The 25,448-nt window shown below is 37.5% G+C and overlaps 1 long non-coding RNA gene and 1 pseudogene across 2 annotated transcripts in view; one reads left to right on the top strand and one right to left on the bottom strand.

Annotated features, from left to right (window-relative positions):
- Positions 1 to 345: 345 nt before the first annotated feature.
- LOC306638852 (solute carrier family 22 member 25-like) lies at positions 346 to 24,707 on the bottom strand (annotated as a pseudogene). The gene is made up of 8 exons (XR_013766791.1): positions 24,309 to 24,707; positions 18,960 to 19,063; positions 15,278 to 15,432; positions 15,020 to 15,179; positions 11,619 to 11,742; positions 2,822 to 2,937; positions 1,967 to 2,179; positions 346 to 454 (listed from the first exon to the last, which is right to left on the bottom strand). The product of XR_013766791.1 is annotated as a solute carrier family 22 member 25-like (transcript).
- LOC306638855 overlaps positions 24,659 to 25,448 on the top strand; it is a 147,442-nt gene continuing 146,652 nt past the window's right edge. The window contains exon 1 of the long non-coding RNA XR_013757570.1: positions 24,659 to 24,773. This is a non-coding gene — a long non-coding RNA (uncharacterized lncRNA). The remainder of the gene's footprint in view (positions 24,774 to 25,448) is intronic.

The following is a 25,448-nucleotide window of genomic DNA, read 5'->3' on the forward strand; positions in this document are numbered from 1 at the left end:
GCAAATGACTTATTTCACTCTTACTTATGTCTCCATACAAGCCAGTGTGTATAAGCACCATATTCTCTTTATCCACTCATCTGTTTATGGGAACATGGGTTGGATTCATACATTGGCTATTGTGAGTTGCACAATAGCATGTCCAATTTAGGTGACTTCAAAGAAATCATGAGATTTACATTAGTAGTTTATTAGTACACCTAAAAGTATCTAGCAAAAAGCTAATGTTGGATAAACACTGGCTATATTGCTATCAATTGATTACTTTTGTTATCTTCCCTTGATAAGTCATTGAGCTGGGAAGAAATGTTTTAACTCTCACAGGAAACCTATGAGACTTTGTACCTGAAAATGGTGGGGAGCAGTTCATTTGTATGGGTAAACAAATAGGTATTAGAAGCAAAAGAAAATCCTCCTTCCAAGGCTGTCCAAATCATACATGTGGTCTGCATTTCTGGAAAGAGGAAGACCCAGGAGAGTCAGGAAATCTGAGATGAAGGAATCTGCATCCCCCAAATTACAAACAGAAAACACACTTACTGGAGATCTTCACAGTATTATATATACTGTGGAGAAAGTACACTGAGGTGAAATTTGTGACTGAGAGATGTGACTTACTTGCATAGTTTGTTTTATGGTGAATAAAAGGTTCTGAATAGTTGTATTCATGCACCTTACCTCTTCAAGTTTGGTTAAGAAAACAGAGGAGATGCTGAATGTAGGAGAAACTCACTTTCTTAATTTGTCCAGCGTCTCTTTTCCCTTCATGTGAAAGGTAAGACTGTCATGTGGGAATTACTGAGGGGTAATTCCCCACTCACCCAGGCACTCAAGTATTTCCCAACCATGGTCCATGAACAGTATTGATATGGAGTGAAGATTATAGAAGACAGCCATAAAAGGACAGGAATCCCACATGAATGGACAAGCTGTACAATAGCCTGATCTAGAGCAATGTTTCAAGACTCAAGAATAAGTACTTCTGGTATGGAAAATATATCAGACTTTGGAAAACACTGAAGGAAACCTCCATAAGGTCAGTTTTCTACTCAAATAAAAAATCTCATTAGAGCATTAAATCTTGGAGTGGAATTTGTTGCAGGACAGGAAACTGACATTAATTTTCACATTCAAGAGGAGTGGAACATATAGTCAGTAATGATGATGCACACCTGTAATCCCAGCATCTCAGAAGGTGCACTTGGTGGGAAGACCAAGAGTTCAAATATAACCTCAGCAAGTTTGAGAGGCCTTAAGGAATCAGCAATACTTTGTTTAAAATGAAAGAGGTGGGGATGTGGCTCAATTGTAAAGTGCTACTGGGTTAAGTCTGTGGAACCAATGAGACATAGAGAGAGGAGTACAGCTCACCAATGTGGTATTTTGTAAAACACATTACAACACAAGGAGCAGAGCAAAGCATGATTGATATGTTGTCATTGCTATAAACCTCTTCTCTACTTGACCACAGGGGTTTTAATTCCGTAAGCCAAGATGACTCCCAAAACCAGGGTTGCATTTCTGGTGACCTAAGATGAGACTCATGAGGGGACACAAAGTTTACAGGAATAAATCACTGAAGGTGAAGTAATGAGACAGAGACATACAGAGGAAGTGGATGTACAGTGTGGTTGTATTAACTAATAAGGATGAGTCTAGACCTACATGTTGTTTGCAAGTGTCCTTGTCCAATGTGGAAATGATGTATGCTGATTGAAAGAAACTCAAACCTCAGAGGCGTCAGTTTCAAGGTACTTCTTGAACAATATGAGGACAATCACATATCTCAGTTTACTTTACTGACCTTTGGCTGATTTCCTACCAATTCAATGGCAAAATGTCCTAAAAGCTCAACAGGTTTCAGGGAATCCTTTGAACCCAATTGTTTGGATTCCTGTAGCCACAACCTGAAAAATCCTCAGGAAAGTGGGGAAGATATTTCCTTCTTTACCCTGTGGGTCCTCACCTTCAGGCACAAGTACAATGGTCATAAAAATGATTCCCACCATGGATGCGCAATAATAGGCTTATTCGATGACCCTTGTGATTCAGTGTCCCTATAGAAACAGAATTGGTTGGGATGTTGACGGCACCAATGAGAATCTGAACCAGGAAAACATTGCTTCCCAGGTGCTGCAGGTGCAGTAAAAGGCCCAAAGTGGGCAGCATTGTTGCAAATCTGTAGTAAACAAAGAAGAAAGGCACACTATGAGGGTTAGCCCTTGAAGGTAACAGCAGATAAGTCTGGATGAGTTATTTGTTGGTGTTAAAATGTACAGGCATATCTCTTTTTTGGAATATTTGCTTGCAGGAGATTATTTTATAATTATACTAAAACAAATAAATGATGCTGGAGACCATCAGTGATATTTAGCCTGAGGAGATGTGTGGCATATTGTAGAAACACAGGATGGATCTTTAGGATTTTTCAATATTTTCTGTTCTTGGTCTAAGCAATGGATATCTTTACATATGTAAACACTCCTTGAGTTGCATATGTTTATGCAATTCACTCTTTCAAATTTTACCACCTTTAAATGGAAAGCAAACAATGAATAATAAGTGACAAAAGTTGTACAGGACTGAAGTTTGCAGCACCAGTCTCCAGTGTGAACCTGGCAGTGTGATATGATGAACAGAAGTCCTCTCTGTACAATGGTTCTATGTCAGTCTGTTCATAACCCATACCCCAGCCATAGCAATGCTCTTTATATTCTCCTCACCTTTTGTCTCCAAAGCTCTGCTCCCCACATATTGTTCACATTGAAATATGAAATACACTAATTCTCCACTACTTTCTAATGCATGGTGTGAAGCCTACCTGATCAAGGACAGGAGACAGATCCATTTACACAGGTTGGGTGTGTGGAACAAGTCACACAGAGAACGTTTTATCTGTGCTGCCTTGAGCTCCTCCTTCATGGTGGATCTTACAGCCTTCGATAATAACAGTAACAACTTGTCCAGTTGTGAGAAAAAGATGGGTATTGTGGAAGCACTGAGCATACACAGAGCTTAAGTTCAAAAACTATCATATTTAGTGAAAAATACAGACATTGAAACAAAGGCAGGCATACAAGTGGTGTGGTATGTGAACCTCACCTATCACAAGAACCTCAGGCAAATTGTGCAATGAAGACATATTAAACAGGAACTGGAGAGGAATGCAGATCATTGAAAAGAGTGTGTATGTTTGAGATTTATATGAGGAAGGGAACCAGAAGATGATGTAGTGAGATTCCAATCCAAAGCCCCATTCATATCATAGGGCTATAGGAGAGTCGACAATGGAGTTTTTTTCTCCACTAGTTGCTAATGTTAGGATAATGGATTTCCTGTCTCAGGAAGAAGAATCATTTCCTGTCAATTTATTTTTTCATTTTTCTTTCTTTTATTTTTTGTTATCCTTTTTTTTTTTTTTTTTTTTTTTGAGTCATACTATTTTGTAGAATACCTTGCATGTTGTGTCTCCATGAAAGAGGAGCCTGGAATTAACTTGAGTTTGGAATCAGGGGGATATTGCTTTAATTTGATTTAAACCCAGACTTGGTTTCTTACAGAAATGCAACATTGGCCTTTCCACTTAATAGTGGTATACCATGGGCAAGGTGACTGATATTGCTATAGCTCAATTTCCTTGTCATTGAAAGAAGAAGAAGAAATAAAGAATCAGGTTCAAGATAAGTAGGAAAAAAAACAACACAATAGTTCATTTCTTTCCAAATTTTTCTAGGTCACTTAGTAGGTTATAACCATGTATATCAAACTATTTCTACCAGAATGCTTCTACTTATTAATTTATCAATTATTCAGAAATATTAACTCCATTGTCATGTCTCCTCTAAAAGTGCATCAATACTACAACTGTCACTAGAAAGCTTCCATGATGAAGGGAATTCTGAAAATTGGAGCTACTCCCATGCCTGGGGACTCCTACACCATCAGGAATGGCCTTACAGCTTGTAGCCATAGCTTCAACAGCAGGATACAGGTGTTATACTTGTGTTAGAGAGGCATTCCTGGTGATGCTCTCTGCATCCCACACATAAACTCATGACCACTGGCCATTTATACTGTGTTATTACTAGAAAAGAATTGCCTCCAAGAAGTTCTTAAATCCATGTCAGATGAGGGCTACCATGCCTAAGAGTGGCCTTCAAGCCCTTCCAATATCACAGTGAAACCTCAGGGTATAATGACTTAATTTTCTAGTAGAAACTCTGTTTTGATGTGCTAAGAGAAATGAGTGGAACTTCCAGAGATATTTAGGTAGGTAAGGATAGCTACCGTTGGGACCTCTCCTTGTGTGTTCTTCCTGGTCACTCTTACTTGGGGAGGAATTACCATACATTCAAATGGGTATTTCCTTGTTCTTCATGTTTTACACATGCATCTTCCTCTATAACTTCCATTCTATGCCAATCATCATGCCATGCTTTGACAAAAAGCCTGAAACAGTCTCAGCTCTCCAGTCTTGCCTACATAGGAGACTTATAGTTACTTCATTCATGTTTTTAAGAGCTCTTTATTAACTTTTTAAATGATTTATGAGCCTGTTGAGATCATAATTTTAAGTGGAAATAGACTCTGGTGGAGTTTAACAAGCCACAGAAATTAATGAATGTGACAATTCTGGATTCTAGAATTCTTCAAAATCTTCAAATGTTGGAGGTAACATTTCACCAGGGCACCACTGACATTGACCTTCTGAAGTCATTTGGACTTGACTCAACTGCAAAGAAACATATCCCTGAATATTTAAGCATGGCTAGTTCTACCCTAACCTCAAAGACACATTTCACACACTACAAGATTCAAGATTCATTCAGAGCTTCCATCCCTACATCGAGGTTAGGTTTCCAATCTTGGGATTCATTTTGCTCCCTGCTCAGGAATTTTAGTTTTATCAAACCCACTGACCTGATCAGTGTGGGTGATCTTTCTGAAGACAGGAGCTTTTAAAGTTTCTATTCCCGATCTGTTAATGAATCGTCACAGGGAGTCATGGGAAATGTTAATAAAAGAAGAAAAGAAGTTATGCGAAGGAGGGCAAAAGGGAAAGACCAAAGGCAGAATGCACCCAGAAACTGAGAGAGCTACATTCAAGAGCCAGTAGAGGAATAAAACAAATCACCTGAGATTTGGAAAGATGTTTATGAATGTGATCATAGACAGAGAACACCAAAAATATTTTTATTTCTCAAATTATGTCATGGATGAACAATTGACATTGAAAAGCTGTGCATGTGCGGGGGCGCCTGGCTCTCCTTACAGTGCTTGACAGAGTTCCACTGAAGGATGATTGCAAAGACTCATCCTAAAAGGATTGCATGCCAGATGTATGCCTCCCTAGCTTGGATATTATTCTGTGGAGTTTTCCTAATAATATATTACTCACTTCGGTCTGGGGATCTTGCTAGAGGTGATGGGAATAATTCTACAAATTTCCAGAAAAACATCATGGAGACAAAACACATGTTGAAACCCTGTGATGATTAACCTCACAACAGTAGAATATTTTTATTATGTAAAAAAGCAAACACTGCATTTACTGGCAGAGCCAGAACCTGTTGGGGCACATTAACTTATAGATAACAATGTTTCCCCAAGTTCTAAGCACAAAGCACCTCCCACAGTAGCTACTAGATATGAACAAGCTTATTTTATCAATGGCAAGCCCTGGTGATTAAGTAAGGATAATCTGTAAGATTACTGTTTTCTCATAATCTTTCGGTAAAAACAATTTCTGCCTATGCTTTGGAAATTTCTTTAATTTTATTAGTCACAAGCCTGTCATCAATGCCTGAAGAAAAATGTATATAAACCCAGCCTTCCCCAGAATAAAGTGGGAATGATTACACCAGAACTAGAGTCTGTGTCTTTCATTCTCCATCCATCACTGACGCTGACTCCCTGCGCCCCCTTACCAGTGTGGAACCCATGGACCCCTGCTGGGGCTGGACCCTGGCAAGTGGTGCCCAATGTGGGGCCCACTGCTAAGCCCCCCATTTATTAATATTAATTTCTTTCCTTTTCCAGAGAGCTAGGATCTTGCCTGGGGTGCTGGGGACCCCTCGATAGAGAAGGCCGAGAAAGAATAGGCAGGCATAGAAAGAACAGCTACCATGGCAGGTAGTGAAAGCAAAGAAAGAGCACTATTTATTGATTTTGCTAAGCACTTATTAACTAAAAGAGGAACGCATGTAGGAACAGCTCAATTAAAAAGATTTTTTCATTTTGTGCAAGAATGTGCCCCTTGGAGTAACATACATAAACATTATTGGAGTTTTCATAGGTTGGTAAATTAAAAAGTTTTTAAAATTGCTTTGTGTCATTACTAAAAACAAGTTTACTAAGGCTTATGTCCTAACAAGTGCAATTCTATATACAAAGGTTCTCAAAAGTTTCAACTGTGTTTCAATTAGAGTACTATAAACAGCAAAATATTTAATCTTATTAAAATAGAGTAATTTATCTAAATTCAGAAATTTCATAAGAGTTGTTTCAGAATGTAAACCAAAAGGGGTCAACCGATAGGAAAGAGAAAATAAAAGGTTCTGGGTATGGAAATATATTTAGTAAAGAAAAAAGGAAATATTTTTGGGTAAGAAAGTACTTGTGTGATGAAATACATGAGGGTCTAAGTAAGTGCTAAGAAAGGCTGTGTAAGTAAAGGGCAAGTTTCAACAAATTTGTGTGTATCTAAGTTGTTTGTATGTATGTGAGACAGCTAAAGCTATTTAAGGTTTTTCCTAAGGTGAAATACTAATGTTCTGATATAAACCGAAGTTTAATCTATATGGTAAAATGACATGGTAAAATGACAAGGATTTGAAAAACTAATTTACTCTTAACTTTGTGTCTATTAAGTTTTATTCTTTAGAAAAATTAGTCTTAAAAATTGGGGAGTATACAATTATGGTTAAACAACTATTAGAGTATTGTACTATGTTACAGTCTAAATTTTTCCTTAAAAACTAAATTTGATAAGATAAAAGTGTGAAGGTAATTGTGAAATGGTCACTAGTTGTATATTAAGTGTGTTCATATTTTCCAGGTATACAAGTTTTTAAAGCAGGGAATTTATCAAGCACTGCTATTCTCCAGAATAAACTTGTAATGGTAATTTTAAACTTAAGGAGTACATTTTATTGGGGATTTATTTTTAATCATTTAATGTTCTATTATGGGACCTAATATCAATAAGATATATGTAAAATTGGTTACTTATTTCACTGAGATAAAAATTTAAATGTAAATGTATATCTAAGAGTTAGTGACAGCCTGATTTGTTTAAAGGTTCATATCATAGAAGCTGAAAGCATTTTGCCACACAAAAGGAAAGTTAAAAGCTCTCCCAGCCTTTCTTTGATTCATGTTTTAGATACAATGTTAAATTGTGTTAATTATAAAGTTTATATAGACTCAGGAAACAGTATATGTAAACTACTTAATGATATTTAAGGAAGAAGCAAAGATCAACATCAGAATTAGAACACTTAAGATCTGTAAGGAGCCACACCTCATCTGAGATAAGGCTGTGCCTCCCACCTTACTGCATGTTAGAATGACTGCAAAATAAGTCAGACTTCAGCTTATTTAAATTTATAGTCAAAAGATTGGTTTTTGTTGTAAAAGTACTATGATCTCAAATAGGGGATATAATGTGGTTCTCAGTCAAAATTCAAGATAGCTATTATACAAGCTGAATATGTTTTTACTCTTGCTAATTTCATTTTGTAAAACTGTTACCTGTTAATGTTTTGCAGAAGTAGCTGCTTCAAGAACATACAACCTAGGTAACTTGTGATAATAGGCCATCACCTACAAAACAGATACTATGTGGTAGTACTTTAATAAAAGGGTAAATAACTGTAAAGTTATAAACAGTTATAAACATTGAAGCTAAAGCCCAGTACTCTTACTTTATGACTGGTGATACTGGCTTGCTGGATGATTAAGATCAAACTTAGAAATTGGAATTAAATACAGAGACCAAAAAAAAAAAAAAAAAAAAAACCAACAAAACAGTACCTTGCCCGCAAAATCAGCCTGACCCCAGGGAATAAGAGGACTTCTCTAAGGAGTGTTGAAACTCTGGGTCACACAACCTCCTGATCAAGGAGATTGTTGAGACTAGAGAATGAAAAATCACTCAGTGCATCTGCTGCAGAGGAGGGTCATGGAAAAAGGGAGACAACCCTTGGTGCTTCCAAAGGAAGCCACCTCATCAAGACCCTGCCTAACCAATGGCACTGGTGGAGCTAAGAAGCTGCTCTTACGTTCTCTACGAGTGACCCCCGTGGGAACTCTGCTGACTCTTTAACAAGACAGGAACCAGGTCAAATTGACCAGCTTGATCTTGGACACCCAGCAAAACAGTTAAAACCAAAATATAGCCATTCTTGGGCATTTAAAAGAAATAATAGTTAAATGTAACTTAAGATGTACACTTGTATTAGTCCACTAGAATAAAGACTGGAAGCTACAAATGAAAGAAAGATTCTTCAGCAAATGTGCCTGATAACTATCAAGAGAAACTGCCAGAGTCAGAAGTTTTTTAGTCAGTTTAAGGCCTGCAGACCTTCCTAAGCTACACAGGTAGACTTAATCTATGTTTGCTCGTATGATTATCTAGCCCTAAGTAATAGAAGTATAGAGATCTCTACTAAACACAGGTTATACCAATAAAGGGATATTTTACAAAAATCAAATCACATTAAGTAGCTTAACTATATTTTCTGGGGACATCAATGACATTAAGAGTTAAATGTTGTGTTTATATTCCTGATAACCTGGACAATGTTAAAGTCCCCAAATAAAGGCCTTGTCCTCTCCAGCCTTTGCTAGGCCTAGTTATGGGAACAATTTCTCAGTTCTTCCACCACCTGGTGAGAGATTGACTTCTGTCATTTTCATGCTACTCAGTGGCATGTTTCAGATGCTGCAACATTTACTTGGTACTAATCTCATTTCAGTACTCATGTCTTTTTGTTCTTCTATCATAGAAGCATCCACCCCCAGATGACTTTACAACCTGCTCTTCACCAACCAGACTTCTACCTTGGACCCCTCAATTGACCTGATTTTTTAAAAAAGGAACTCCAAACTGCTTGCCCCTCGCTGCTCCCTTTCAGCTTCGAAGCAGCCAGAATGATCAACGCCCCCTTTTCCTTACAGCAGTTAGGAGTTCCTAAAGCTAAAGGGGGAATGAAGCCAGAATTAAGGACAGGTAGTTAGTATAAAAGTAGAGAATTGGGTCAATTCGAGGAAATGAAGCCATGAAGCCATCTGCCACTGGAAGTTGGAGACTGCCCCTGGAAGAATGGAATGTCAAGGATCTCCGGAGCTCATTGATTACCAAATTTACCTGCCTTTATCAAGGACTGCAAGCAAGGAGCTGCTAATTAATGCCCCCTGGGCCCTTGCCTGACTGAATTACCTTGGTCCTCCCCCTGCCCATGGATTCTCACTTATTGCAAAACCAGGCCTCTATAAATGGATTTGTGTTACTCCTTTGAGGGTAGATAATGACACTAATTGGGAAAAGGTAAAGAATCATCTTAAAGGAGTTTGGAATAATACTAATATAGCTCTGGACATTCAGACGTTAAAAAAACAAATAAAAATGTTAAGTCAAGCTCATCTTTCTGTAGTTCCAACAAATAACTTGGCTACTCAAATGTTTAACAATTTTAAGACCACTATTTTCAAAAGTACTTTTCTAAATACTATTATTCAATATGGATTAATTGGTGTTTGTATTTTAATTCTTATCTTTTGTTTTCCAGTCATGCTCCGAGCAATCCTCAGACTGATCCAGAGAGTTAATGTCAAAGAAGTCATCGATTTCTTAGAAAATAAAAAAGGGGGAGCTGCGGGGGCGCCTGGCCCTCCTTACAGTGCTCGACAGACTTCCACTGAAGGATGATTGCAAAGACTCATCCTAAAAGGATTGCATGCCAGATGTATGCCTCCCTAGCTTGGATGTTATTCTGTGGAGTTTTCCTAATAATATATTACTCACTTCAGTCTGGGGATCTTGCTAGAGGTGATGGGAATAATTCTACAAATTTCCAGAAAAACATCATGGAGACAAAACACATATTGAAACCCTGTGAAGATTAACCTCACAACAGCAGAATGTTTTTGTTATGTTAAAAACCAAACACTGCATTCATTGGCACAGCCAGAACCTGTTGGGGCACAGAAACTTATATATCACAATGTTTCCCCAAGTTCTAAGCACAAAGCACCTCCCACAGTAGCTACTAGATATGGACAAGCTTATATTATCAATGGCAAGCCCTGGTGATTAAGTAAGGATAATCTGTAAGGTTACTGTTTTCTCGTAATCTTTCGGTAAAAACAATTTCTGCCTATGCTTTGGAAATTTCTTTGATTTTATTAGTCACAAGCCTGTCATCAATGCCTGAAGAAAAATGTATATAAACCCAGCCTTCCCCAGAAAAAAGTGGGAATGATTGCACCAGAACTAGAGTCTGTGTCTTTCATTCTCCATCCATCACCGACGCTATCTCCCCATGCCCCCTTACCAGTGTGGAACCAATGGAATCCTGCTGGGGCTGGACCCCGGCATGCATGATTTTAAACATTGTGTCATTAGAAAAACTCTCAACCAATTAGGAATGCAAGGTTCATTCCTCAACACAATAAAAGTCATATGTGATAAATCCACAGTTACCATTGCACATATGGGTGTCAGTGCAGCACACATCTTTCTTAGTAATGTATAGAATAACACAGGGATGCAACTCCCCCACTACTATAATTCATAGAAGTAGAAGTATTCAGAGTTATCAGGAGAGAGAAAGAAAGAAAAGATATATATCAGATGAAAGGAATTGACCTACCCTGCTTCCAGTTTATGAAAAGAAAATGCTAATGACCATCAAAAGCTGTTGGAACTCCTGAGCATATAGAGGAGTATCTGACTATATGTGGTAAATTCTACTCATTCATGGGAAAGTGTGAAATCCTGTTGCTTCCTTGTGACAACAGGATGACCCTGGAGGACTTTATTTGAGGTGAAATGATCCAGAAACAGGAAGATGAATGCCACATAATCACGCATATATGTGCATCTATGAAACATGATTTTATAGAAGAAGAAACTATGATGATGGTTTCCAGAGACTGTGGTTGCTCATGGTGGGGAGGAAGAAGGGATAAGATGTTGGTCAACGTTCTCAAAACTATTGTAGGATCAAAGAAAATATATTGTAGTCTTTTAAAAATGTAAAGTATATGTTATATGTATGTCTCTCTGGAAAAATATGTTAGGTAATGCATCTATTAATTAGCTAGAATTGAACCCTGTATATGTACTTCAAAACATCACATTGTAAAGATTAAAACATACAGTGTTATCTGTTAATTTATATAGTACTCAAATATAAAAATAAAGTCCTGGGAAGGGAGATACATGCATTGAATTTGCGGAGCAAACGGAAGAACAAATCAGGCTGTTTGTCTCCTCTGAATAAAATGTCTATCTCCAGGCTTTTCAGTGACAGCATATTATCTCTTTGGAAATGAATTAATAATATGTCAGGCTATGTCTTCTCTGTCTCATAAGCACCTCCCATCCTGCTCACCTCCATGGTTAGGACATCTGCAGATGTCTCCATTCCTTTCACGCGTGTAGCTTTTCTAAGTTTCTTTAAGTTCTCCTTAGGTTTGTTGTTGATAATCAGCCACCGAGCTGACTCTGACACCCACCTGATCAAAATGATGGAAGTGTCATCAACTCTCACATGTTATTTTCCACATTGCCTTCTTTCTCCTTCCATCAAATACCCACCACTTGCTCAGCTAAGCAAAATAACATGCTGTCATGTTGCCTGGTACCGTAATGGGGCATACAGGAAATGATGCCTGCATGCAGTGCACCTGCACAGCTGGGAAGGCAGACATGAGCCTTATCAGCTCCCCTCTTGGTTGGATACACATTGACTATGAAGCTCAGAGCACTGGGGCATGAGAAGCACTGAGCTCTTCAGACCATCTTCAAATTCCTTGAAAGGGCATGAGAAATACTTATTCATAACATGTTCTTTTCCTAAAATAAGCACCTCCAAAATATTTTTGCTTACTGAAGTTCCATGCAGACTAGAAGCACTCCTGCTGCTTCCACTGTGATGAAATCTGGATACAGCAGCAGCTCCATCTACCACTACACTCTTGTCCATGTACTGAGAATAGTAACATTACCCAGGTTGCAGATTTGTTATGAGTGTGAACAACATCATGAATAAGTTCACCAGAGTGTACACTGTCTGGTCTTCCTGAACTCATCTCACTGTATTAATCTGTAATCATCTCTCTGAGTCATTTCTCACCAAATAGGCCTCCTCCCTGAACCAGCCTCTTGGAAGGATGAACATCCAAGCCTGTCTTAAGTCTTCATGAAGAGGAAAGAAAGGAGAGCCCTGGAACAACTGTGTAAGGTTTCTAGTCTGCATTCATACTCCAACTGAAGAAATAGTGCTGTTCCTTCATTAAAGAGCTCTGGAAGAATGCATGTAGGATTTTGTCAGGATGAACTCAACTACTATTTTTAACAGTAATGCTCTAATGAAAAATGGCACTTCAAACACACAAAAGTAGTTATGGAGGGAAATTTCTTCTTTCTCTCATCCATTATCACCTCCAAGAATGAAAGCACCCAAAGCTCTGTTGGAAATTTTTTTGCAAAGCCATGCACACAAATACATGGCATGGTGGACGCTAATTTTCAAGTGCCTCTGCTGTAATGGAAAATGTTTTTGAAAAAAATTCTATTTGCACACTGCCAATTAAAGTTTTCAAGCAAGAACCAACTGGAAATTCCTGAATATTCAGGTTAGAATTTATTCCTATTCTGCTTTTGTGGTCACTTGTCTTTGAAAATAAAATCAGGGTATTCATAGTTAATCTGATTTGTAAAACAAAGTCTTAAAAGTGATTTTTTTAATCTGTAACATGAATATAATGATATATCTTACATTTTGTATAACAGTAAGTATAACACTAGGTTTAATCAAAATTTCACATAAACTGAATACCTGTTGGTATAATAATATATCTTGCAACTCTTGAGATATAATTTTGCACAAGTATTTACTAGTTATCTTATTTGAAATATGAACCAAAATTTGGAAGAACAAGACAAGCTGCAGATACAAGCTCATTTGTTCTTGAATGGGTGTTTTGATGGCTGTTGCCATCGACCAAGGCTATCAGAATCCAGCTGCTTCTCTTTTTCAAATCGGACTCTTACCAGTGACTCTCCAGGGAGTTCCAGACCTTCAGTTCTGACTTGGGGCTGCGTGATTGGCTCCTCTTGTTCTGAGGCTCCGGATTCTTGGGGTGAGCATTTCCTGGTTTCTTCAGCTCTCGAGTTGGCAGACAACCTTTATGCTACTATCTGGCTTCTGGTCATAGAACCCTAACTGATATACTGTAATTCACTCTAAGACTTACCAGAGGTGGAGGGGAGACAACAGTGCAAAACCACCAACAGACGGGTTCTCCTCACCACACTGAAGGCAGCCACATTTGGCAGATGCACTCTTGGGTCCATATGTCCAGACTCAAACCAGGATTGGCTCCAACCATAAGAGAAGTCACTCTATCCTACAGTTGTGAGCATATCTAAAACCACTGTGTCACAAACAACCCAGACATGCTGATCCAGATTCCTGGATCAGTGTGGATGCACAGGGATTTAGAGACCACTTATTTTGGGTAAAAATATTTCTGTGGCTTCCCCTTGTTTTCTGTGCACATTCTTGATTCATCCTCAAGGATGAAGTTTCTCATATTCACACTGTGCCCAACAGGAACCTTCCCATCCTTCCTTATACTACAGACTGATGCCAAGCCCTGCCATGCAATAGCCAAAGTGATGACCCAAGTTGTCAACTTAACTACAAGTGCTTTTGCTGATTTTGCCTCTCTTGGGTCAGTGCCTAATATCATGGATCCTCCCACACCTGGTTCCCTCCTGCTTATTTCCCCTGTGTGTTAGCCCTTGTGTTTTAGCCTGCATTTTTTTTTTTGTTTCTTTCCATGTATACTCTATCCTCCCCCAGATGATGGCTTCACATGAATTTGTGCCCATCCCTGTCACTGACTGTACCCTTGGCCATTTTAAGGGCTTAAGGAAATTCTAAGTATAGAAAAGAGTCAAGGCCCCAAGTTAGGCAGAACAGCATCCAAATCCATAAGAAGAATATTCAAAAACCTAAACTTCTGCCCTTATCACTCCTCTAGGAATTTCAAGGCAATGTGTGTCATGGGGGAATTAGGCAGGAACAATTGGGGACCATTACTCAAGAGACCCCACACTCCTCCTCTAGCAAAGAGCATGTGAACCTAAGGACCTCTCTTTAATTACCCCACCTTGCATTATGAAAAGAGCCAACTTCCCTGAAATATCAACAGAAAGATCTGATTTTTCAAAGATTTCCCAACCATTCCATGAAACATGCACAGAGACCCAGGTTTGACTACAGTAATCAAATCAAGGGAAGTTCCTGTTTAAGATCCCAAACATATTACTTGCATCTCATGTGTCTAATGTAAAACTCAGGAATGAGATTTTGACACATATGCAATAAGGATTATTGGCAAGGCTCAAAAATCTGTCTGTCATCTTGCTTAGCATAAGCCCTCCAAAAAAAAGCTCATCAAAGACAAAAACTCAAGATGGCTTATTAGCCCAGACCTCCTCAGATACCAGGGTAGAAGCACTTTTTCTGTCCACACTACATACTCTAAGCATATATTCCTCCAATAAACTTTCCTAGCTCCTAAAGAAAGAAAGAAAGATTATTCAGGGTCCTCAATTTCACCTGACAGTCCTACTTGCCCTGCTTCTCAATCACACATAGAAAACTGTTCTGAGAGCACATCCTCAGGTGTAGAAGTAAGACAAAATGAATGTTTATGTCCTGATGTCACCCACATTCCCATCCCATGAACCCATAAAGGAAAAAGGAAATTTAATTCATACCTTGAGTAAATAAATAAGAAGAAAATGATTATAGACACAACCAGCTGGAGAGCATGCCATTTTCGAATATCATAAGCTAGGCTTCCCAATATGATCTGTCCAATACTAGCAGACAATAATGTCACTGTAGCTTGGTATTTTGGAGTTGTCCATTCTACAACTGAAAGAAAACATCACTGAGTGTTTACTTCATGCAAAGGTAGAATACCAAGGTCAAAGTCAAAGTTTAGTTAATGTCCAAGAGTCAGTGCCACTTACTGAGAAGAACAGTATTTGTCAGGATGGTTGTGGTGGACATTCCAGCCAGGAAGCATAGTGAGCAGTAAACCAGGAAGGTGGGAGCCAAGGCGGCACATGTTTCTCTGACGGCCAGCTGGAATAGACTCCACATCATAAGTAACCTTCTCCCAAACATGTGGAAAAGGGAAAGATGGGATTTTGGAACAATTACAACTGGTAAAACGGGACAGAGAAGGCACTTCACACATATCAATAAATCCACAAATGATCAGCAGCAGATATTCTCAAAAGAAAATCTTCCTCTTTTTAAATAGGTACTGTGTGACCAAGAATTCTTAAATTTGTTACCAGTAGTTTGACACCAATTCAAGCTATATAAGTCATGCTTCAGTGTTAGAGATATTAACACATCATAAATATCTCTTCCACTAAATCATACACATAGCATTATGAAGAGTCAATGTTGTGTATAAAATATTTGAATCAGCCCCTTGGACTCTAGAACTGCACAAATTATGGCTAACATGACATAATACAAACATCTGTGATGTGGTACATCCAGGTTGCTGGTGGATTGGGCAAGAGTCCGTATCTGCTGAGTTTGGTTTGTTGACCTTGGGCAACAAACAGATATGTGAAAATATAACATGTATTTTCTCACAGGAAATAGCCATATAAAGTTGACCTTTTCCTTAGGTTTGGAATGATACAATCAGGGGTAATCTGGTTGTTCATTCCCCATAGAAGGCTCACAAACACTGTTATGGATCCCCAGAATGGAGCAGTATGTAGAAATTAGAAATGTGAGGTAGTAATACAAAGAACAATGTGCTTGTATCCCCCAAATTAATGGTAAGTCCACAAAAGTAGAGAAAGAGGCATCTCAGATAAATGTAAATTAAGATGCATAAGTCCATCTGTCTTGTTTTGTAAAACATGGAATTGCAGATGCATAAGTCCATCTGTCTTGTTTTGTAAAACATGGAATTGCAGATGCATAGATTACACAGTAGAATGACCCTTAGTGAGAGGAGGAGGCTGGGATGCTTCCATGTTTTTCAAAGGAAATTTATCTTACATTCCTTTGAGGATCAATTGTATGTGAAAAATCACTCCTTTATTGCTTCATTCGAGGTTCTCTCTTTTACTCTGAAATAAAAATTTTTATTATGTGTCATAGTGAAAGTCTTCAAGTTCACCAATTAGATTTTATTAAGACAATTGGATTTGTATCTTGTGAGATTTTTGTCATATAATTTCTCAGTCCCCTATTCTCTTTGTTCTCCTTCTGAGACTCCCATAGTGCTTATGTGGGTGCACTGAATGGTGCTCTGAAGGCCTTTGCATTCCAGCCACTTTCTTCAGTCTACTGTTAATTATAATTTAGTATTTTTTTCTGGCAACTCAGACTGATAATTCCTACTGTTATTTATTCAAGTTCATACATTGATTCTTAGTCATTTATTGTAGTTTGCACTTGCAGATTTCTGTTTGTTTCCTGTTGTATGATTCCTATTTATTATTGACAGTGTCACCATATTTTGTTTTACTGCCTTTCTTTATCTCCTTTTCCATTTTCTTTTTTTTTCCATATGTGACACACTTATTTGAGTGATTTTCTAGGAATTCTGATGCCTCACCTTCATCAGAAATCACTCCTATGATATTTTTTCCCATTTGACTGAGATATTGCCCCTTCCACAATATGAGAACACCTTCTTGCCTTCTCGGCCATGAGAAGGTACTGCAAAAAGGAGCCATAGAAACAGCAGAGAGGAAGACCCTTCCAGTGACTCAATGAACTGGTGCATTGACCTTGAATTTTCAGTCTCCAGATCTGTGAGAAACACAATTATTCTACATATAAATTACCCAGTCTCAGGTATTTTGCTAGACCTACAGAATGGATTAAGACACATCATTCTGCAAAGAAGATTGGATATCAAATCCAAAGTCTTTCATTAGAAAGGCACTCAACAACTAGAGATAAATGGAGACTTCCTGAAACTTAAGGGAACCTACTAGACCTGTATACAGTTAATGTCACATTCAGGAGGGAAATGCATGGTACATTCACTAAAGATTATCAATTTAACCAGCATGTCAGCTCTCACAAGTGTCATTTAGTATTTTTCTATAGATCCTAGCTGCTGTGGAGAAGAGTCAAAGGCAGAAGGTGCAAAATCAATAAGTTAAATTATACTTATTTGCAGAAGATACAATCATGTAATAAAAAATTTTTAGGGATCTAAAATAAAACTTTTAGAACCACTGATATTTGCATATTGCAAGACTTTTCAAATACTCTCTCTGCCCATTACTGTGTCTCTTTTCTCCTTTTGAGACTCCTATAGCTCATATGTGGGAAAACATCTTGGTGTGCCAGAAGTACCTTGCATGCTAGTGACTTTTTTCAATTTACTTTTATTTTGTATTATTTATTAGCTCCTCAAACTTGAAGATCCTACTATTCTTTATTCATGAATTTATTCTTTATGAAATGGTACTTCAATGGTACTTTAAATTTGTGAATTTATCAAGAAGGCAGTTCATAAAGTCAGCATACAAGTAAATTGAAGGTTTGTTTTACCAATAGTTATTGACAAAAGGCAAGGATAAAAAATTAGGCAAAAATATAGATAAAGGATGGGTGGAATACATAAGAAATGGCTCTAGTCACACAAGTGCTTGCTTTCATGCAATAATGGTCCACTGTTGAGAACATTATATTTTGAAAATTTCAACTTTATTTATTGTACATGCACAGCAACTGACCTAAGTCAAATATCTCTGAGATTAAAAATATAAAATGTCTATAATCTCAGATATGATAAAGATATAATGATATACATAAAAGTGACTATTGAAACACCAAGAATATTCTTCATATTCAATGATTTTTTCTAATTCCTTAAAAAAGGAAATTCTACATAGCAATGATTAGTACAAGGAAGTTAAAGCTACAAAAGACCGCATCATAGTCTTGAAAAGTAAGTAATAGGCAATAAAGAATAAGGGCAATGATTGTGTTATTTCAAAATAAAGAATAAGGGTAATGGCTATCATTTCAAAACAGATATTAAAAGGCAAAGGATCAAGATTCTCGTACTGCAAATTGTGACACCAGTTGTCTAGTGCTTCATTATACTACATGATTGAAAAAGTGATCTCTCAAAAACTGCTTTAGCAAAAGCAAAATTGAAGGTGACTGTCATGACCTCCCACACACCACAACTGACTTGTGATGGATTCTGCAGAAGGAATGGGACACTCCACCCATCCTGCATTGGCCACTCAGTCCACCAGAAGCATTGGGTGCAGTATCCACAAGGGACTGAGCATGATGCTCCTGGGCAACACTGACAATGTTCTTTTCTCTACCAGCACACTCAAACAAGCTAGATCCAATGTGGTGACACATCTTCCTCTGTCTTCCCATTGTTAACTCTGTGATCTTTCATATCCCATGTTGTGGAATCTTCTGCAGAAATCCTGTAGTAAAACACCTCCACATCTGCACTCAGGACTCAAACATTTAAAAGTAGCACTCATAATACTGAAGGAAATTTAGCATTTGTGTTTGTAGATCCCTGGAGAAAAGGTACCCCTAGGACACTAATTTTTTTTCATATACACAAATGATTCATCAGTCAGTAAGAGTACCCATGGGAAGAGAGATTTGGGAACCAGTGACACTCACCTGTCTGACAAATGGCCACATATAATCTCTCCCATCAATATTCCAGCCATGAAGAAGAATTTAGCCACTGAATTCAGTGACTGAGATTCACACACAAGGTCCCACTGGAAGACAAGTAAACCAGCATAACAAAAACACCTTCACACTACCTGCAGTTTTCAATAGATCAAGCCCCTGTCCTCTTCTACAGATTCCCTCTTCAAATATACTTGAATTATACCATCCAGTCCTCAGTTAAAATATGTTATCTAGGGAGACTGCCTTCCACCTGTGGGTTACATTAATGATCACTTTGAACACATGATGAGAAGTTCTCAAATGTGTCCACCATTCAAGGATCTTGAAGAATGTACTGAACCCTGAACATCAGTGCATACCTTCTTATGGGATTACTCTAGGAGTCCACTCTGGTTATACAGGTTTTTTTTTTTTTTCTAATGTATTTTTTTTATTGTAAACAAATGGGATACATGTTGTTTCTCTGTTTCTACATGGCATAAAGGCATATCATTTGTGTAATCATAAATTTACATAGAGTAATGTTGTTTGATTCATTCTGTTATTTTTTCCCTTCCACCCACCCCTCCCACCCCTCATTTCCCTCTATACAGTCCTTCCTTCCCCCGTACTTTCCTCCCTCCCTAACCCTAACTCTAACCCTAACACTAACCCTTCCCTCCCCCCATTATGTGTCATCATCCACTTATTAGCTATATCTTTCATCCTTTGGCTTTTTGAGATTGGCTTATCTCACTTAGCATGATATTCACCAATTTCATCCATTTGCCTGCAAATGCCATAATTTTATCATTCTTTATGGTGGAGTAATATTCCATTGTATATATATACCACAGCTTCTTTATCCACTCATCAAGTGAAGGGCATCTAGGTTGGTTCCACAATCTGGCTATTGTGAATTGAGCAGTTATGAATATTGATGTGGATGTATCTCTGTAGTATGCTGATTTTAAGTCCTTTGGGTATAGGCCAAGGAGTGGGATAGCTGGGTCAAATGGAGGGTCCATTCCAGTTTTCTAAGGAATCTCCACACTGCTTTCCAGAGTGGCTGCACTAATTTGCAGTCCCACCAGCAATGGATGAGTGTACCTTTCTCCCCACATCTTCGCCAACACCTGTTGTTGCTCGTATTCTTGATAATCGCCATTCTAATTGGGGTGAGATGGAATCTTAGGGTGGTTTTGATTTGCATTTCTCTTATTACTAGAGATGTTGAGCATTTTTCCATATGTTTGTTGATTGCTTGTACATCCTCTTTTGTGAAGTGTCTATTCATTTCCTTAGCCCATTTGTTGACTGGATTATTTGAATTCTTGGAGTAGAGTTTTTTGAGTTCTTTATTTCCAATTCTCCCAGCACCATTTGTTGAAGAGGCTATCTTTTCTCCATTGCATATTTTTGGGACCTTTGTCTACTATGAGAAAATTGTATTTATTTGGGTTTGTGTCCGTGTCCTCTATTCTGTACCATTGATCTACCTTTCTATTTTGGTACCAATACCATGCCATTTTTGTTACTATTGCTTTGTAGTAGAGTTGAAGATCTGGTATTGCAATACCCCCTGTTTCACTCTTCCTGCTAAGGATTGCTTTAGCTATTCTGGGTTTATTATTCTTCCAGATGAATTTCATAATTGCTTGCTCTATTTCTGTGAGGTATGTCATTGGGATTTTAATTGGAATTGCGTTGAATTTGTATAGCACTTTAGGTAGTATGGCCATTTTGACAATATTAATTCTTCCTATCCAAGAACATCAAAGATCTTTCCATCTTTTAAGGTGTTCTTTAATTACTTTCTTTAGTGTTCTGTAGTTCTCATTGTAGAGGTCTTTCACCTCCTTTGTGAGATTCATTCCCAAGTATTTTATTTTTTTCGAGGCTATTGTGAATGGGGGTAGTTTTCCTAATTTCTCTTTCTGAAGATTCATCACTTATGTATAAAAAAGCGTTGGATTTATGAGCATTGATCTTGTAACCTGCTACTTTACTGAATTCACTTATGAGTTCTAAGAGTTTTCTGGTGGAATTTCCAGGTTCCTCTAAATATATAATCATGTCATCAGGGAACAGGGATAGTTTGAGTTCGTCTTTTCAATTCGTATCCCTTTAATTTCTTTGGTTTGTCTAATTGCTCTGGCTAGAGTCTCAAGAATGATGTTGAATAGAAGTGGTGAAAGAGGGATTCCCTGCCTTGTTCCAGTTTTTAGGGGGAAATGCTTTCAGTTTTTCACCATTTAGAATGATATTGGCCATGGGCTTAGCATAAATGGCCTTTACAATGTTAAGGAATGTTCCCACTATCCCTATTTTTTCTAGTGTTTTGAGCATGAAGGGGTGCTGTATTTTATCAAATGCTTTTTCTGCATCTATTGAAATAATCATGTGATTCTTGACTTTAAGTCTATTGATATGGTGAATTACATTTATTGATTTCCTGATGTTGAACCAACCTTGCATCCCTGGGATGAAACCCACTTGATCATGGTACACTATCTTTTTAATATGTTTTTATATGCGATTTGCTAAAATTTTGTTGAGAATTTTTGCATCGATGTTCATTAAGGATATTGGTCTGACATTTTCTTTCCTTGATGAGTCTCTGTCTGGTTTAGGTATTAGTGTGATATTGGCTTCATAGAATGAGTTTGAGAGGGTTCCCTCCTCTTCTATTTATGGAATACTTTGAGAAGTATTGGAATGAGCTCTTCTTTAAAGGTTTTGTAGAACTCAGCTGAGAACCCATCTGGTCCCGGACTTTTCTTTGTTGGTAGGCTTTTGATGACTTCTTCTATTTCAGTACTTGAAATTGGTGTATTTAAATTGTGTATGTCCTCCTCATTCAGTTTAGGCAATTCATATGTCTCTAGAAACCTGTTGATGTCTTTGAAATTTTCTCTTTTGTTGGAGTATAGATTTTCAAAATAGCTTCTAATTATGTTTTGTATTTCAATCCTGTCTGTTGTGATATTTCCTTGTTCATTCTGAATTTTAGTGATTTGGGTTTTCTCTCATCTTCTCTTTGTTAGTGTGGCCAAAGGTTTATCAATTTTGTTTATTTTTTCGAAGAACCAACTATTTATTTTGTCAATTTTTTGTATTGTTTCTTTTGTTTCAATTTCATTGATTTCAGTTCTGAGTTTAACTATTTCCTGTCTTCTACTACTTTTGGTGCTGGTCTGTTCTTCTTTTTCTAGGGCTTTGAGCTGTAGTGTTACGTCGTTTATTTGTTGAGTTTTACTTCTTTTATTAAATGCACTCCATGAAATAAATTTCCTTCTAAGTTCTGCTTTCATATTGTCCCAGACATTTTGATATGATGTTTCTTTGTTCTCATTTACCTCTAAGAATTTTTTAATTTACTTCCTAATATCTTCTGTTATCCATTCATCATGTAATAGCATATTGTTTAATCTCCAGATGTTGGAATAGTTTCTGTGTTTTACTCTTTCATTTATTGTAACTTCAATCCACTATGATCTGATAGAATACAAAGTAGTGTCTCTATCTTCTTGTATTTGCTAACATTAGCTTTGTGGCATAATATATGGTCTATTTTAGAGAAGGATCCATGTGCTGCTGAGAAGAAAGTGTATTCGCTCTTGGTTGGATGGTATATTCTATAAATGTCTGTTAAGTCGAAACTATTGATTGTGTTATTGAGATCTATGTTTACTTTGTTCAATTTTTTTCTGGAAGATCTGTCCAGTGGTGAGAGAGGTGTGTTAAAATCACCTAGTATTATTGTGTTATGGTCTATTTGGTTTCTGAAATTGAGAAGGATTTGTTTGACATACATGGATGAGCCACTGTTTGGGTCATAGATGTTTATCATTGTTATATATTGCTGATTTATGCTTCCCTTAAGCACTTTGAAATGACCTTCTTCATCCTTTATGACTAACTTTGGCTTGAAGTCCACATTATCTGAAATAAGGATGGATACTCCAGCTTTTTTGCTGAGTCCATGTGCATGGTATGTTTTTCCCCATCCTTTCACCTTTAGTCTATGGGTATCTTGTTCTATGAGGTGAGTCTCTTGTAGGCAACATATTGTTGGATCCTTCTTTTTAATCCAATCTGCCAGTCTATGTCTTTTGATTGATGAATTCAGGCCATTAACATTCAGGGTTATTATTGAGATATGATTTGGTTTCCCGGTCATATGGTTCATTTTCTAAATTTTATTTATTTATTTGACATGACTTGTTTCCTCCTTTATTTGACAATTCCTTTAGGATAATTCCTCCCTTTGCTGATTTGCTTCTTTGTTTTTCATCTCTTCCTCATGGAATATTTTGCTAAGAATGTTCTGTAATGCTGGCTTTCTTTTTGTAAATTCTTTAAGCTTTTGTTTATCATGGAAGGATTTTATTTCATCGTCAAATTTGAAGGTAAGTTTTGCTGGGTATAAGATTCTTGGTTGGCATCCATTTTCTTTCAGGGCTTGAAAAGTGTTGTTCCAGGCCCTTCTAGCTTTTAGGGTCTGAATTGAAAAATCTGCTGATATCCATATTGGTTTCCCCCTGAATGTAATTTGGTTCTTTTCTCTCACAGCCTTTAAAATTCTGTCTTTATTTTGTATGTTAGGTATTTTCATTATAATGTCCCTTGGTGTGGGTCTGTTGTAATTTTGTGTATTTGGAGTCCTATAAGCTTCTTGAACTTGATTTTCCATTTCATTCTTCAGATTTGGGAAATTATCTGATATTATTTCATTGAATAGATTGTTCATTCCTTTGGTTTGTTTCTCTAGGCCTTCCTCAATCCCAATAATTCTTAAATTTGGCCTTTTCATGATATCCCATAATTCTTGTAGATTCTGTTCATGATTTCTTACCATCTTCTCTGTTTGTTCATCTTTGTTTTCAAGGTAAATATTTTGTTTTCAGTGTCTGAGGTTCTGTTTTTCAGGTGTTCTATCCTACTGAATATGCTTTCTATGGAGTTCTAATTTGGTTTATTGTTTCCTTCATTTCAAGGATTTCTATTTGGTTGGTTATTCAGGTTTTGATCACCTCTCCATATATATCTAATTGGCAATCGTGGCAGGGTATTTCTAACTTAGTGAAACATTTTTAACAAGACTTGTGATTTACTTGTTTTATCTGTGATTTTCACAAGAATAAAAGTACCAAAATAGTCAGGTCATATTTTTTATTTATCATTACAGAAAAGATGTGCCCATATTTTATAAATAATCAGTAGTTTCTGGAAAAAAAAGGGAAAAACCAGCACTCACATGAAGATTAGCAGCTCAAAGCATGTTCATTATATTCACTGTTTCTACACACCCAGGTGAAGCACTCATGAGAGGAAAATGAAACCTATTACCTCAGTCACAGTGGTGGAGAGGAAGGAGCTTTGGTCATATACCCAACCATCCATGCAGGCTCCGTGTCTGGCTCACTCATGTTGAGAAGGTCCCATTCCAATGAAGGAGGTGCCATTGTGGGTGAATGAAGTGCTGGCACTTCTCTGGCTTCAGGTTTGAGTCTAGTGGGATGGAGATCCTCAGGAGGGTGTCATGGCTGAGGGTCCCAGTGGCATTGTCAGAGACTGTGTCATTGTCAAGGATGTGGACCCAACAGCGATGACCAAGGATGACAGCAGTGAAGTTCTCCAATATAACATGAGGAACACCATGGCATTGCAGAGAAGAAGAAAAGTCATCTGAATTATCTGGAACCTCCCCATAACACCAACTTGATGTAGGAGGTCCTGAAAAGCCATGGTGGCTGAATGACTCTCCCTGACTGAAGGCAAAGTGGTTGTATCTAGATAAGTTCAAAGAAATGTGTTCTACTGTCTTTCCCTGTGACACAGAAAAGGCTGTTGATCCTGACCTCACCCTCTCCTTAATGGTCCCCTCTTCAGCTTTGTGGTAAGTCCATGCAGCTAGTATCCCCTAGTCATACATGAAGTTATGTAGGTTACTCTTTTCTTTCAATCACTGAGGGAGATATTTCGCTAAACTGCTTTCTGTAATTAAATCTGTTAATGATCTACTTTGTGAAAATTCTTCTTGTGGGCAAGGAACTGCAGTCAAATTTGGACACTGATCTCTAAATACTGTATAAATAAATCAGAGTATCTCTGCTAAGTGTGTTGCCAATTTTTACAGAAAATGTTGTTTGCAATACTCATTGAAGTGTTTGGTTTTCTATGAGAGAAGGTGAGAAAAATGTTCGATTTGATAAATAGAAAATCTTGATGACAGAGGTCATGAAAACCATCCCAAGTAAAATTAATGAGAGTGAAGTGTTGTGGTTTAGGCCCAAGATGTCCCCACAAATATTTATATGTTAGGTACCACAGGGATAGTCAGAGTTGCTATGATTATTTTATGAGAGCTCTAATTTCATTGGTGTTTTAATTCATTTGATTGATTAATATGAGTGGGCTACTGAGTGGTAACACGTAGATGGTGCCTGGCTGATAGAAGTACTTCACAGTTTCATATAGAAATCATGA

The sequence above is a fragment of the Sciurus vulgaris genome, assembly GCF_902686455.1.
Source record: "Sciurus vulgaris genome assembly, chromosome: 11".
NCBI lineage: Eukaryota > Metazoa > Chordata > Mammalia > Rodentia > Sciuridae > Sciurus > Sciurus vulgaris.